Source organism: Staurois parvus, unplaced genomic scaffold, assembly GCF_062004578.1.
Source record: "Staurois parvus isolate SC_StPar_1 unplaced genomic scaffold, SC_StPar_1.0 ptg000011l, whole genome shotgun sequence".
NCBI classification, from domain to species: domain Eukaryota; kingdom Metazoa; phylum Chordata; class Amphibia; order Anura; family Ranidae; genus Staurois; species Staurois parvus.
In genome coordinates, this window is record NW_028317807.1 from 7,324,318 (window position 1) to 7,339,789 (window position 15,472).

At 40.8% G+C, this 15,472-nt stretch overlaps 1 protein-coding gene across 2 annotated transcripts in view; it reads left to right on the forward strand.

Moving 5' to 3' along the window:
- The first annotated feature begins 1,281 nt into the window (after positions 1–1,281).
- The window catches only part of ICA1L (islet cell autoantigen 1 like), a 127,012-nt gene continuing 112,821 nt past the window's right edge, over positions 1,282–15,472 (forward strand). Inside the window, exons 1-2 of one of the 2 annotated variants that reach the window (XM_089670423.1) lie at positions 1,282–1,437; positions 6,658–6,775. The gene's annotated coding sequence lies outside the window, so the exon portion shown is untranslated. Of the gene's footprint in view, positions 1,438–1,554; positions 1,677–6,657; positions 6,776–15,472 lie in introns of those variants that run through there. The other variant, XM_089670416.1, reaches the window with a different exon arrangement.

Here is a 15,472-nt window from a genome sequence, read left to right on the forward strand (position 1 = left end):
CAAGGGCAAATGCCAATCGAGCTCTGTGGTGCCAGGCAGTGAGCACAGGGCCCACTAGAGGACGTTGTGCCCTCCGGCCACCCTCATGAAGTCTGTTTTTGATTGGTCAGAGACATTCAGTTCACTTGATGCTAGGGTTGCCACCTTAAAACAGAACACATATTAATTACACAGGCTCTGAGGCTAATTTAATAGAGACAAGAAACTAGGTGAATTTAATTACCACCTTAATCAGCCACAGAACCAGTATAATTAATATGTTTTTGGTTTTAAAGGGATGAGGTGACAACTCTACTTGATATTATACTCTGATTAAAAAGTGTTCCTTTAAATTTTTTGAGCAGTGTATAATGTTTGAGCATTTTGTGTAATCTTCAGGCCTCAAACGATTTTTAAATGTGCAAAAAGGCTCTGGCAGTGGGAGGACTGAAGGGCCGGTGCCAAAGGATTAACTAGAGAACCTGCTTATGTGTGTCCCTCTGAAGCTAGTTTTACTTCGTTTGAAAATTGAGTTCTAGGCTATGGAGCTAAGCACTACCACCCCCGTTATCCAATGAGAGTGCCTCAGGATGGAAGTACAGGGCTTCTCATTGGACAAGAGAATGGGAGGTGGCAGGGTTTAGCCTTGAAGTCAGGCCATGATAGTCTTCATGCTATTTGCACTGATTGTATTACTCCTACAGAATCATACCTGCAATGTGTTGTATACCTTTTGGACTTTCTCGAGAGTCCTTGGTGTAGAGTACTGATGTGAGTCCAGTGAGGCTCACTGCTCAGCTTTTCCTACCCTCTGTATGTGATTTTTGTGATTATCTTTGGCCTTCACCTACTAGCTCATTGGCCATTACTTGTTTGCTATTAACGCAACTTCTAAGGCTTCATTCCATCTCTTTATATGTATTGTGTTCATGTCCTCAGTTTCTCTGTCAATACTTCAGGGCATTTGTTATGTCCTTCATCAGAATTGTATACCTTATTCTTTTGTCAGTGATCTTGCTTTTGACTGTTTCTTTGTTGTGTAGTCTATAATAAAATCCACTGTAAAAGAAGTCAGGCCATGATCTAAGAAGAAAATAAATAGCAGGGGACCCCCGTCACTCTATAAACACTGATGATCAGTGACTGAGGATGGCAGGCTGCTGATTACTGACAGGTGTGCACACATCCTCCTGTCCCTGCACAGCATCAGCCAGGACTTCCAGCGCCATCTACCGACCACAGGTGGCAGCACACACACGGCATTCCACGCCCGTTTTTCCCAAAGCATCCCTTTCACAAAGTTTGGAGGTATGAAGAACTCCAAGCACCAAAATGCCTCTCCGTGTGCCGCCCTCAACTAGTGTGAACACACCAAGTAACATCAACTTATTGGAACACAACTAAATCGTTCTAAACGCGTCTTCATCCCTTCAAACAATCCTCGCTGCAACAAATGAGGTAAGGAAACAGTAAACACTCCAGTTCTCCCCCTCTCCTCCCCCCTACACAGCGTCCGATGGTTCTTCCCAGCTCCACAAGGACGACAACACGGCCACTTCCTGTTTTGGGACGGTGGCCGGGCCGGTAGAAAGACGCATGCGCGCTAGCCACGCTCATCTTCCAAGAGGACCCTATAAGCCTGTGCTGTGACAGCTGTGCTCAGCCGCTGCTCTTTGAATGACTGCTGCTTTTCACTGGTAAGATGCATGGGGGGTTTTCTTACACTTTTTTGTTTTACAGTAATTCCAGCCTCCCATAGCTTTGATACTAAGGAATGGTTGTCATGGCAACTGATGTGTGATGCAGGGAGGATTCCCATCCCCCAGCCAATGATCACCTTACTAAGGGCACCAGATGAACAAACCTCATTTTATAACTCCTTTTCCAGATGATTTTGCTATTTGGCTTGTTTATATATTGATTCTAGGAAGTTGGGTTATATAATAAATGAAGCGTGAGGTGCTTCAGGTATGTCATTGTAATAAAATGCAGCTGTTACCTGTACAGGGCGGCGGTAGCCATCTTATATCTGATAGCCAAGGTCTGTTTATTCGGCTGTAGGCCTGGAGCACAAACCGAAGCTGTCATTTGTAAACTGTTTCCACAATGCCTACACTTAATTCAGGGGTGTGCAAGTTTTTAAAAAAACTACTTGTCCAGGGACTAAGGTTGGCCATACACTGTCCAATTTTCTATCCAATTTCCTTTAGATTTACCTTCAACTATGTAGTGCAAGGGCCTGCCTAATTGGATACAATTGAAAGTGTTGTTAGTTTTTACCTACCATTATATGGTTTTTGGTAAATCTAAACCAAAAATCTCAAGAAAATTGTATAATCTATGGCCTGCCTTAATCGGTGCCCCAATCTACTTGCCCCTCGTGACAATCTACTTGTTCTGATAGAAACAAACAAAAAAAAATTTTAATCAAAATTGTATTTAAATTTGAGGTGCTTTTAGGAATGTCTGGGACTTTTAAAAACAAAACCGGCTTTATGGCGACTTAAACATTTAATAACATTAACATTGCGCTGTTTATCTCCTCCTCCCCTCCCTGCCTGTCTCCAGCACCACATTCGGGGACTAGCCAGGAGGAGAGAGACCGTGCAGTGTAAGGAGCACCGATTGGCTGCTACTCAGGAAAGGGGAGTGTCAGGCTTATCCTTTATCCTTTTTGCCGCCAGAGACGTTTTTGCGTTTTTTGCACACGTTTAAAAAATCATTTTAGGCCGGGAGATTACATAAAACCCTCAAGCATTATATATTTTCTGAAAGCAGAGACCCTAGAGCACAGGTGTCAAACTGGCGGCCCTCCAGCTGTTGCCAAACTACAAGTCCCATGAGGCATTACAAGATTGACAGTAACAAGCATGACTCCCAAAGGCAGAAGCATAATAGGACTTGTAGTTTCGCAACAGCTGGAGGGCCGTGAGTTTGACACCCCTGCCCTAGAGAATAAAAGAGTGGTAGTTACAATTTTTTATGTCGCATGATATTTCCACAAAATTTCAGTAAAAAATAAGTACATTTTAGGGCAAAAAAAGCAATAAATTACATTTTTTTTTTGTAAAATATAAAAGATTAGGTTGGAGTGAGTAAATAGATATCCAACTTGTCAAACCTTAAATTTATGCATGCTCGTGAAATGGCGACAAACTTCAGTACCCTATATTTTCTATAGGCAACATTTTTAAAGCTCCTTGTAGGTCACCAGTTTAGCGGTACTGAGGTCTGGTGCTAGAATTATTGATTTCATTCTGGCGTGCGTGGCGATATGTGACATGTGTATTGCAATCGACGGTTTCATGCGTAGGTGCCCCAGCATGTGCTTTTATGTTTGTATGTGCGTATATGTGGGGGTGGGGTGCCCTCAATTTTTTTGGGAGGGGATGTTATGTTCTTGGGTGTAACTTTCATCTTTTACAATAAAAAAAAAAACGAAAGACAAAGACCCCTATGTGATGATTTTTGTGACAGGTTCTCTTTATTGAGACATCCAGTGTCTAAAAGTGTCTAAACAAGGACCTTCATGACAGAGTAATATTTTGAAGCTGAAGTTCAACTAACGTTCATTTTTCTATACAGTTTTTTTTAGTTGCACAACTTCCCAGTAATGAAGAATGTCCCACATTGTGCAGGCAGCTGGATCCTGTAGAATTTATTTTGTGCAGGGATACTTCCATCAATGAAAGCATTCTATGAATGGAGGACAAGCAGATGAATGAAAGTTCCTTTTTTTCAATTCATAGAGCCCTTTTCATTTACAGAAGTCAAAGTACAGATTCTGTGAATGGAGGAGGGTCGGAAAGGGCAGGCATAGTCAGGACACTTGATGAGTGCCTGTGACAGGTCCAGTGCTGCTATTGAACCCTGAAACCATGGAAGATTATGGCGGTGGGGGTAATGCTGATGTCAGAGGACTTCGAATTTCAACTAGGACTGCACAAAGGACACTTCTCATTTAATGTAGGCACTGTCCCTTCTGCTGATTCAAAGCATCATTAAACCTTCATTTCTTTTTTTTTTTTTTTTTGTTATTTTCTAAAATACAAAATGTGGTATACTTGCATGCTCTGTGCAATGGTATTGCACAGAGCAGCCCAAATCCTCTTCTTCTGGGGTCCCCTGCTAACGCTCCAAGCTCTTTCCGGTGCCCCCACGGAAAGCTGTTTTCCACCCCCCACCCCCCTGACTTGGCACAGCATTTTGATTAACAGCAGCTCCAATGGCTCCCTCTGCTGTCTATCTGCCGAGGGAGGAGGGAGACAGCAGCTCTTGTTCACATCGCTGGATGGGATGGGGTTCAGGTAAGTTTAAGCGACGGTGCTGGGGGGGATCCTGCAGCACAGAAGGTCTCGTATGGAAGAAAAATATATTTGAAATATATTTTAAAAATATTTTCCCAAAATATATTGCCATATATTTGAAATGCTACAATTTTGGCCATATTCAATATATTGCAATAAATAAATTATATATAATACTGTATGTCTTTAAAAATACAAATCTACATTTTTGGAATGCATTTAGGAATCTATGTAAAAATATATGTTAAAATGATTTTCTTTATATGTTAAAAAAATTAAGAATATATTTAAAAAATGTATATTTTTAAAAATATATATTTTTAAAGATATTCTTCAGATTTTTTTAACATATAAAAAAGTCATTTTAACATATATTGTTACATATATTTCTAAATGCATTCCAAAAATGTAGATTTGTATTTTTAATGACATACAGTATATTTGAAATGTATTTTTTTTACATATTTTTCATATATTTTGTAATAAAAACGCCTTTCAACATGCAGTAAATATATTTCTTGAAGTATATTTTGAAATATATTGAATATGGCCAGAATTGTAGCATTTCAAATATATGACAATATATTTGGGAAGAATATTTTTAAAATATATTTTTCTTCCATGTGGGGTGTTTCACCATAATGCATAGAATGCATTAAAGTGAACAAATTAAGGCTTTAGAACCAGTTAAGCAAAAATAAAAACATTTAACTAAACCTAGGCTTTAAAACTTGTCAGTTAACACAGAAATATTTTGGTTATTGGTAGAATCTGATGGCAACAACCATTTACTGGCTTCCTAGCTACACCAGCATCAAGTTTTCACTACTGTTGCTGTACATCCGCCCAACTGCCATTCTCTCTTTCTGTCTTATTCCGTCTTCTTTCTTTTTAAATATTTAGATTTTGTTAAAACTCAACTGAACTTTTAGTTTAAAGTATTTATAAACCTCAGATGTGTGACCAAAGCATATCCCCATGTAGTGTGTATGTGTCTCAGTTCAGAGCACTGAGTTTCATTTCTGCCTGCTGCCTTGTTCCTCTGCTATCAGCATGAATCACTTCTGACACGTTTTCCTGACACCAAGAGAAAAGGGGAGGAACCTCCAGCAGCACCAACTTTGTTCCTGTGTGCTGTGTGAGGGGGGTGGGGAGTGTGAGCTCTCCTCACTGAGCTCTGCAGAGTGTAGTTTCAGCTCTCCTCCCCCTTTTTTTTCAGAACTCCGACAAGCTTTATAAATTCAGAACTTTGAATGGATGAAGAGAAGACTGCAGTGTATTACCTGAGGCCAGTCACTTCAATATGTATATGTAAGGATTGCGATCACTTTAAAATCAGTTAAATCCGTTCCAGTTACATTAAAACTAAAGGTGTCATGCAGCTTTCTTTGGAAAGCAGCCACAGCCTAGGCAAAAAGCCTGTCCACTGCCAACATGTTGTAGAGAAGATCCCTTGGTCTTTGTGTGGAAACAGCGATCTCTCTGCAGAAGTCTGACACACCTCCTGCCAAATCAGACCTGTAGCTCCGCATTCAGCAAAACACATGGTCTCTAATGATTGGAAAGTTTTAGCTCTGAATCTGGAGGCATGTTGTACCCCTGCAAAGAGACCATGCCTTCCACATTGAGAGCAAGGGTTCTTGTCTGCAGCATGCTAGCAGGGGATATGCTTTTCTGCTCAGATTGTGGCTGTTAAGAAAAGAAAGTAGGATTGTCAACACCTTTTTGTTTTCATGCACCTGGAATGTATTCAGCGGATGTAAAATGGAAGATCAGTTGAGCTTGAAACAATATCTGGAGATCTTACCATGAAGGTCTTTATTTAGGTACTTCCTGATATGGCCTTGTTCACACAGGGTGTACTATACACCCATGTAGGGCCATGTTTACCTGCACTGGGATGTATAGGTGTTCCGTACATGAACACAGCCATTGTGTCCCAATATGACATCTGTAGGTGTATGCTGGTGCATGTCCCCAAACTCACACTGTCTGCATTTGGGGACACACATTGGCATCCCCAGAGATGTCATATTGGGACACCAGGGCTGTAAAAAGATATGCATTTATTATTTTTTTCATAAAAGGTGAACATATCCTTTAAAGGATGGAAAAAAGTAGTTTATGAAAAAGAATGTCTGACGTTTGACATGCAGTGCATTAGTAAACTAAATGTCATCCAGGTAGGGTTTACAAAGACTTTAAATGTCCAAATATTATTTAAGCCATGTCGCAAATTACCAAAATATGCCTAGCAACATAAATAGAGACAGATGGGGGAATTATATGTTTGTAGAAATGAACCAAGTGGAAATGTCACAGCATTTAAATAAAAGGGTATATTATGATTTACTAAATTATTCCTTTACAGTTATAGGTATTACCATAACATTTTGCAAGAAGAGAAAACTGATGCTGAGCTGAGAAGACTGAGCAAGGATATTTTCCCAGCATTCTGTGCATTAGAGTTGCATTTTGAAACCATCAGTGTGAGTTATGTTTGTCTTTCACTGTGACTTGAGTAATTTATGCCTGATTCAACTGAAACTGTGAACTTCATGAAACAAGTAAAGCTGTTATGTGTCCCTGTGATATCTTTTCCCCTAATTTATTGTGCTAGTATCATCGAGACAGGAAATGAGAAGAAATGTACATAACTATACAGCTATAAAAATCCAGCAGGGGTAATAGTGGTGTACCGAAATGAAAATTCTGGTGCCGAAACCGAAAACTCAATATGCACTTGGCCGAAAACCGAAACCAAAATGCACAGTTTTTAAAAATTGAATATATATTTTTTGGAAAAAAATACACTGATTAAAAAACAACAAACAAAAAAACAATATATACCCCAAATGTTTTGTAAAATATGAAAGCGGATGTTACGGTGAGTAAATAGATACCCAACATGTCACGCTTTAAAATTGCGCACGCTCGTGGAATGGTGTGAAACTTGGAAATCTCCATGGGTGATGCTTTAAAAATTTCTATAGGTTAGCAGTGTAAAGTTACAGAGGAAGTCTAGTGCAAGAATTATTGCTCTTGCTCTGACGTTCGTGGCGATACCTCACGTGTGTGGTTTGAACACCGTTTACATATACCGTCCACGTATGCGTTCACTACTACGTGCGAGCACGGGGAGACGGGGGCATTTTAAACTTTTTTTAAAATCTATTTAAATTTTTTTTTTGCACTGTCCCTTTAAAAAAAAGTTTTAATCACCTTTATTCTTATCACAAGAAATGCATGTGATAGAAATAGTTAGTGATAGGTCCTCTTTATGGAGAGATAAGACCCCACATCTCTTCTCTACAATGTAAAGCATTGATCTAGTACTTTAAAAAAAAAAAAAAATGTCCAGAACAGGAAGTGACATCATTCCGGTCCGCCAAGGGCATAGAGATGAATGGCGGCCATCTTTCCTTCACTCTCCTCTATGCCCTGCGCCGGGATCAATGGTTTCTCAGGTAAGGCTGAGAACTACCGAATGGTGGCCAGTGGCGGGGGCGAGGGGCGGGTTTGTTCGCCACCTGTATCGGTGCTTTTTTTTCATTTTGGCCAACGACCGAAAGGGGTGTTTTCATCCGAAACGTTTCAGCCACCGAAATATCGATGCATCCCTAGTAATAACCCATTCCCACTTTATCCAAAAGTAAAGACTTGATTACACCACAATGCATGGAATAATATGTGTAGTATGAGATGGTGTTTTTCTATTCTTTGTCGGTTATACCCCAACACACAGCCATAGTGCCTTGAAACGAATCTGTGCTATAGTGCAGCACAAAGCAAGTTACAACTGCTCTGTACATTATGATGAGCTACATTTTAAAAAAATCATGCAGGGGTCCACTGTATGGTTTTGTTTTTTTTTGTTTTTTTTGTTTTTTGACCCTTCCAATATAGAATAAAGTGTTGGCTGGAACTGGACCTAAGTAAGATAAAGGGTAGTAATCCATTTTAGTATATTGGCTATAGCCATTCTTTTTTTCTAAACTGAGAAAAAGAAAAACTGCTGCGGTAACCATACATAGTTTCTTGTAAACACAAACTTCTTAACGTGAACCACACTCCTAGTCTTGACTGGCAGAATCATGAATGTTGGTCAAAATTTTTGATTTTAAAGCGGAACTTCACTCTCTCAATCAACAATGACTATTTTTTAACCCTTATGCTGCTAGCATTAGTAAATAGATTGTAAAGTATATCATATTTACTAGTTTTAAACTTTTTTTTTTTTTCTTCATTTCTTCAATTACTTCCTGGTTTCCATGCTTGGGCAAATTATGTCCTACATCCCAGCAGTCTTCCAGAAGAAAGGGAGGGTTCTCAGCTCAGCCTATGCCTGAGCTAAGGGAAGATGGATTCCAGGAAGTAAATGATACATGAATTATCTGCCCTTACTCAAGATGGCTACTGCCAGAAATGCCAGGGGGTGTTTTTCAAAATGATTTCTCAGCAAAACAAAGCATGGAGACATGGATACATGGAGGAGTTTGCATTGAATATCAAAAATGAATTAACCACTTGCCTATCGGGCACTTATACCCCTTTCCTGCCCAGGCCAATTTTCAGCTTTTAGCGCTGTCGCAATTTGAATGACAATTGCGTGGTCATGCAACACCATATCCATATTACATTTTTATCATTTTTTTCACACAAATAGAGCTTTCTTTTGGTGGTATTTACTTGCCACTGGGTGTTTTATTTTTTTGTGCTATAAACAAAAAAAAGCAAAAATTTTTAAAAAAAGAAAAGTTTTTTTTCTTTATTTCTATTATAAAATTTTGCAAACAGGTAATTTTTTCTCCTTCACTGATGTGTGTTGATGAGGCTGCACTGATGGGTGGCAGTCATGGGCACTGATGAGGTGGCACTGATGATGCTGCACTGATATGCAACAATGATGAGCACTGCTGGGCGGCACTGGTGGGTGGCACTTGTGGGCTGCACTGCTGGGCACTTGTGATGATCGGTGCCGATCCGTCATCTGACAATTTCCGGTTATCAGCAGTACTTTCCTCACGCTGTGACAGCGTGAGGAAAGTGCAGCTGATAACCGGCAACTGCATTTACTGGTGATCTGCTGTGTCATTGGACAACGCTGATCTCGTGGTAAAAGGCCGTTGTGATTGGCCTTTTACCACATCACATGATCTGCTGTGTCTGTCATATGATGCCCTCCCAGAACTCGCCAGCCACAGTGAAGCCGTCATTCGGCTATCTGCAGTCGGCAAGTGGTTAAATAGCATTTTTGGTTTGTGGTGCTCAGATGCAGTGCAGTTCCATTTTAAGAATGTTTGTTGGATTTTCTAATTGTTAATGGGGCCAAAAGAACATTAGTTTTCAACTAAAACAAACAGAACAGTATGTAGTGAGCGCTTAATCATAAAGCAGCTTTGCACTCAAAGCCACCAATATATGCAGTAGAACAAATAATCTAAATTAGTGCAGCGCTAAAATCATATAAAAACACATAAAAGAATCAAATTCAAAACAACGTCCATAAAGTCTATGAATTGTGATTGTTGAAACTAGTGAATACTGGTGGTGCTCCTTGGGAAATGATAGAAATGCGCACTCACCAGAAATAAATAGGGTATGAGCATTGTATAAAAATCCCTCATCAGAGGTCTGGTCAGCTTGGCCAATCCTCCCTTCCTTGTGATGACAGGACTCGGTGAAGAAGAAGAAGATCCAGGTAACCAGAGGTTTCCTCAAAGGGGCTGGCTGGATGGAACTGCCTGTTTACAGGAAATCTTCCACCTCTTGGTATGGTGCCTGGGTCTGAAAATAAGTACTTCAGGTGTCCCCCCTCCACAGCTGGGTCTTCAGCAGCCCTGACACTTCTGCTCTCTGAGTCTCCAGATCAACCCAGATCTTATTCTTCTTCACTGAGTCCTGTCATCACACAGAAGGGAGGATTGCCCAAGCTGACCAGACCTCTGACCAGACTTCTGATGAGGGATTTTTATACAACGCTCATACCCTATTTATTTCTGGTGAGTGCGCATTTCTATCATTTCCCAAGGAGCACCACCAGTATTCACTAGTTTCAACAATCACAATTCATAGACTTTATGGACATTGTTTTGAATTTATTGATTCTTTTAAATGTTTTTATATGATTTTAGCGCTGCACTAATTTATATTATTAGTTTTCAACTGCAGGTATGAAAAAATTCAAAGTAGCAGGACAGAAAATTTTTCCTAAAAGCATGAATTTCTAATAGTGTATGTAGTTTTCATTTGGAAAAATCCATTTGTTTCAAAATTTAAAGTTTAAAAAGCAAACAAAAATGTTAAGTACTTTTAAATGACATTTGTCAAATTATCATATGTATTGGGAATTTGTTTTATGAATGTTCATTCAAAAATCTTCTAGTGTATGGCCAGCTTTGTACTTGCCTGTCTCTGTTTCAACGAAATATCAATGACTAGATCACACAGTCAGTTGTCCAAATCTTTCTAGCAAGGCCCATGAGTCTTGCACTCCCATTCATGCCTGTGTAGTATATTCATCCCTACGTAAAGTCCAAAAGCTTCATAGGAATGAGTGAGAGTGCATAGCGTATACATAGACCCTGCCAGGAAGATTGTGACAAGAAGCAGTGTGATATAGTCAGAGATATCCTGCAGGAACAGATGAATATAAAACGTGGCCATACCTGGAATGAAATTCGGCAGGGACCCTCCAATACTACCAATCAACTTCTGTTCAACCACCCTATTGGGAAAAAAAGCTGCTCAGTCAGTACTTCATGCTATAGCCTGCAGCACTGATCAGTGTGTTCTGATGAGAAGAAAGTCTCCCTGTTTTCCGTATATGCATTGATCCTTATATAATGAACAAAAATTCAGTGCGCACACGATATAGAATGGGAAGGTGACATAGGGTATAGTGGAAGGAAAAATGGGAACTAACTGAACACAGAATATAATGGAGAAGAGTAAGTATACAGTGACACAATGGGGAGGACTCTCCCATCCACCTCGAATGAGTGAATGGGGGGAATCGGGTCAGTTTAAAACTGGATGGAGGAAGCTATGATAATAGTGTAACTGTTTCTCTAGCACAGAGAGAGAGTGTAGGGAAGTCAGGTACTGCCATTGTGTTTTTGGAAGGGTAGTGTTTCTTGTTTACAGCTATCCATCCCCTGCTGAATACTGCTATATGCTGGATACAGGGTGGGGAGTGGGGGATAGCATTTATTCATCCTGACACCCTGGGTGATATAGTGTCAGGATAGGTGAAGCACATTATTTCTTTTATTACGTTGTAATATATAATGAACTAGTTCAACTCCCTGTAATGCAGAATCAGTGAGAGCCACCTAGCTGCCAGTTGCAGCTTGTCGCTTGCCACTGTAGCCTGCCACCAGGTGCAGCTTGTCGCTTGCCACTGTAGCCTGCCACCAGGTGCAGCTTGTCGCTTGCCACTGTAGCCTGCCTCCAGGTGCAGCTTGTCGCTTGCCACTGTAGCCTGCCTCCAGGTGCAGCTTGTCGCTTGCCACTGTAGCCTGCCTCCAGGTGCAGCTTGTCGCTTGCCACTGTAGCCTGCCACCAGGTGCAGCTTGTCGCTTGCCACTGTAGCCTGCCACCAGGTGCAGCTTGTCGCTTGCCACTGTAGCCTGCCACCAGGTGCAGCTTGTCGCTTGCCACTGTAGCCTGCCACCAGGTGCAGCTTGTCGCTTGCCACTGTAGCCTGCCACCAGGTGCAGCTTGTCGCTTGCCACTGTAGCCTGCCACCAGGTGCAGCTTGTCGCTTGCCACTGTAGCCTGCCACCAGGTGCAGCTTGTCGCTTGCCACTGTAGCCTGCCACCAGGTGCAGCTTGTCGCTTGCCACTGTAGCCTGCCACCAGGTGCAGCTTGTCGCTTGCCACTGTAGCCTGCCACCAGGTGCAGCTTGTCGCTTGCCACTGTAGCCTGCCACCAGGTGCAGCTTGTCGCTTGCCACTGTAGCCTGCCACCAGGTGCAGCTTGTCGCTTGCCACTGTAGCCTGCCACCAGGTGCAGCTTGTCGCTTGTCACTGTAGCCTGCCTCCAGGTGCAGCTTGTCGCTTGTCACTGTAGCCTGCCTCCAGGTGCAGCTTGTCACTGTAGCCTGCCAACAGATGTCAATTTGTCAGGGTTTTCTTTGTGCTGTGAGTAAACTAAAGTAAAACCTCTTGCAGCCTCTTCCCGGGCTACTGCCTTAGCAGGCAACCGGCATTAGATTCTCAAGGTCAGGAAAGGGAAATTGAAAACGCGCACATGCGCAGTTGACACTTATGGTTCCGCTACCATCTAATGTTCACAGGAGGCAGACCCTACAGTGGTGATGCGGGAAGTGATGTAAACATCAATCTGGGTTTCTGCTCCTCACCTCCTCCAGTGCAGCCTGGTCTCAAACAGGCCATGAACCAGCACCTGTCTGCAGCCCAGGGGTTGGGGAACCCCTGCTCTATGGGTTACAGCAGTGTTTGCACCACAATGCACCTGCAGTTTACATACCATTTAAAAAAATTTCTTCCATGGTGTGGAGCCTTCAGTATCCCTTGGAGCTCTCTCTGCATATCACTACAGAGAGGCTATCCACATGATATCAACCAACAGATCAAAATCTGCACTATTTGGTCTCAGAAAACTGTCCTTGCACCAAGGAGAACAAAGACATAAAAGAACTGTAAAAATACCTGGCATGTACAAGCTCAATAACATTTCTATAAGTAAATCTTAGATTAAAACAACCAACAGTATAGCAAAAGCAAATATAAATGGCTTTTAACAGGATTTCCTAACAGTGACAAATCTCTGAAACATCACTCACAGTTTTAAACCATTTTCTTAGAGACATCATCCCATTTTACTATAATCAAAGTGACTGTTATTTTTTTACTTTTTATATAGCTTTTTGTATATAAATTAAATCCATTTACATACTTGGTACTGTAAGTTAATTCTCTTGTATTCCATATAGTTGAAAGGGGTGGGGGGTTAGGAAAATGATGAACATTGCATTTACGTCTGTGCAGACAAAAGTACCCCTTCAGTTTCCATGGAAACAAGCCAGGTTTTCTGTGATAAGTGCTATAGACCTCCTGTTTATAAGAAGGATTATTTGTTCTTCTCTCAAATGAGTTGGGGAATATAGTGTATATTTCTGTGTAAGGTGATTGGAAACTTACATTTCTGGCCTTTAAGAACATTTTACAACTATGCTAACTGGTTAGAAAGATATGTGTAGATAGTATGAGTCACACAAAACTATAATAACACATCCAAATTGCTAAACAAAAAACCTTTTACAGCATATTCAGGGTCATTTTCAACCCAATGCTTCAAAATAATTACTTCTCAGCAAAAACAAAATCAAGTCCTTGAGCTAAGATCCTGTCTGTGAGTAATCCGTTCTGATCAATCCTCCCATTCTGCAGGTCATTCTGTATTCTAGGTTGCTTTTATTGTTGTTAACAATACATTTACCCTTTTCACTGTAACATCCATCTGTGTTTGTTTTTTTTTTTGGTTTGTTTTTTTTTATCACTGCTTTGCTTTAAATAACCCTGGTTTTATGAATATTCATTTCAACAACATTGTCATATGATTGTATGTGAATGTAGTTTATTTTATGCACATTTTTGTACCTGTAAAAGCCTTCCTTATGTAGATATCCAAAAGACCTGAGGCTGCTGCTGACTCAGAGCTGTCACTCTAGTGACACTGCTTCCTCAGAAGCTACATAGAAGGTTATGTACAGGGGAGAGGGAAGGGATGCAGGGCAGCAATTAGACACTTTCTGAAGAGTAAAGGGGGCTGTGTTAGGGAATACTCTTGCTGGAGTAGACATATTTTGCAGCAAATTTAAATACACATCCAAAATAATAAAAAAAAAAGATATAGAAAACGTTTCATGTAAGCATTCAAAATACGTGATTTTTCTGAGCTTTTACCTGAAATTTTTAGTAGGTGACAGGGTCTTTTTTTTAACTCCCATTAGCATAAACTAGTCATATTGAAGCCGTGAGTTTATGTGCTGTCATCTAAGCTCTGCTTTTTTATCCACAGGTATAGGTTGGTTTTGGCATAGAGGCATTCTCCGTTTTAGCCAAGAGGAAAGTAACTATTGGGTAAAGAGGTTACTTTTAGTGTTGGGGATAAGGTTAGGGTTGGGTATTAGGGAGTTAAAATAGAAATATGGCTAAAGCCTTTTTACTTCTCTTCTGAGTCACAGGAGTGCACTTACTTTTGTGCTCCTGTGACCAAGAATTAGCCTGCTGTTGGCTGATGTCACAGAATCGGTCCAGGCTTTGGAAGGATCTCAACAATAATGTTGGGATCCACCCAGATGCTTGACCAGCAGCTGGTTTAGCCTCTCAGCACACCTCTCAAAGCCTGAGCCAGCCACTTCTGCCCCCTGCACAGCCTAGCATCGGATGTGCAGAGCAGAGAGTGGTCACTAACAATCACCACTCTCTGCTCAAAGTAGACTGAAGTAGAAGAACTGAGTGATTAGCGGTCATATGATTGCTCAGTTATAAGGCTTAGAGCTGGTGGAGGACAGCAGTGACAGTGCAGCAATCCTGCAGGCATAGAGTTGACTATGTATGTTGTTTTTTTTTTGTTTTTGTTTTTTTTACAATCTCGCACTTCTTTTTAAGTTTTAGGCTAAATTTCGGGGTAAGTGTTAATTTTTAAGATTAACCTGACACTAACCTTGAAGTCTTCGCATCAGGTTAAAGTTGAATGCCAGGAATGATATTTTTTTCATATTTGCTGTGGGCCAGCTTTGAGTGGAGATCATATTTTCATGTTCACCTCATCCAATTAAAGAACATCTTGTATTTATTGAAAAAAAAAAAAAAATACAAGTGCTAAGCGATCCCCTGTGGTCAGTGTACAGAGAGGAAGCTGCTCACACAGAACCTGGAAGATCATGGCTCTCGATTTATGTAGTGTGGACTACTACAGTATATTACAGCATCCCCAGTGGCCCTGCGGATATCAGATATGCATACTTCGATTGAGCCAAGGTATACTTGGAGTGGGAGATGGAGACAAAATTTCTCTCCTTGTCCTTGTGAACAGGGTTTTACTTCTACCACACTCCTAATTAGATATGTAGTAAATGAGACTCTAACCAAAAAGAAACTAAAGGGGCTTTAAAGGTACCAAACCATTTACAGGTACACATTTATAATGTAAA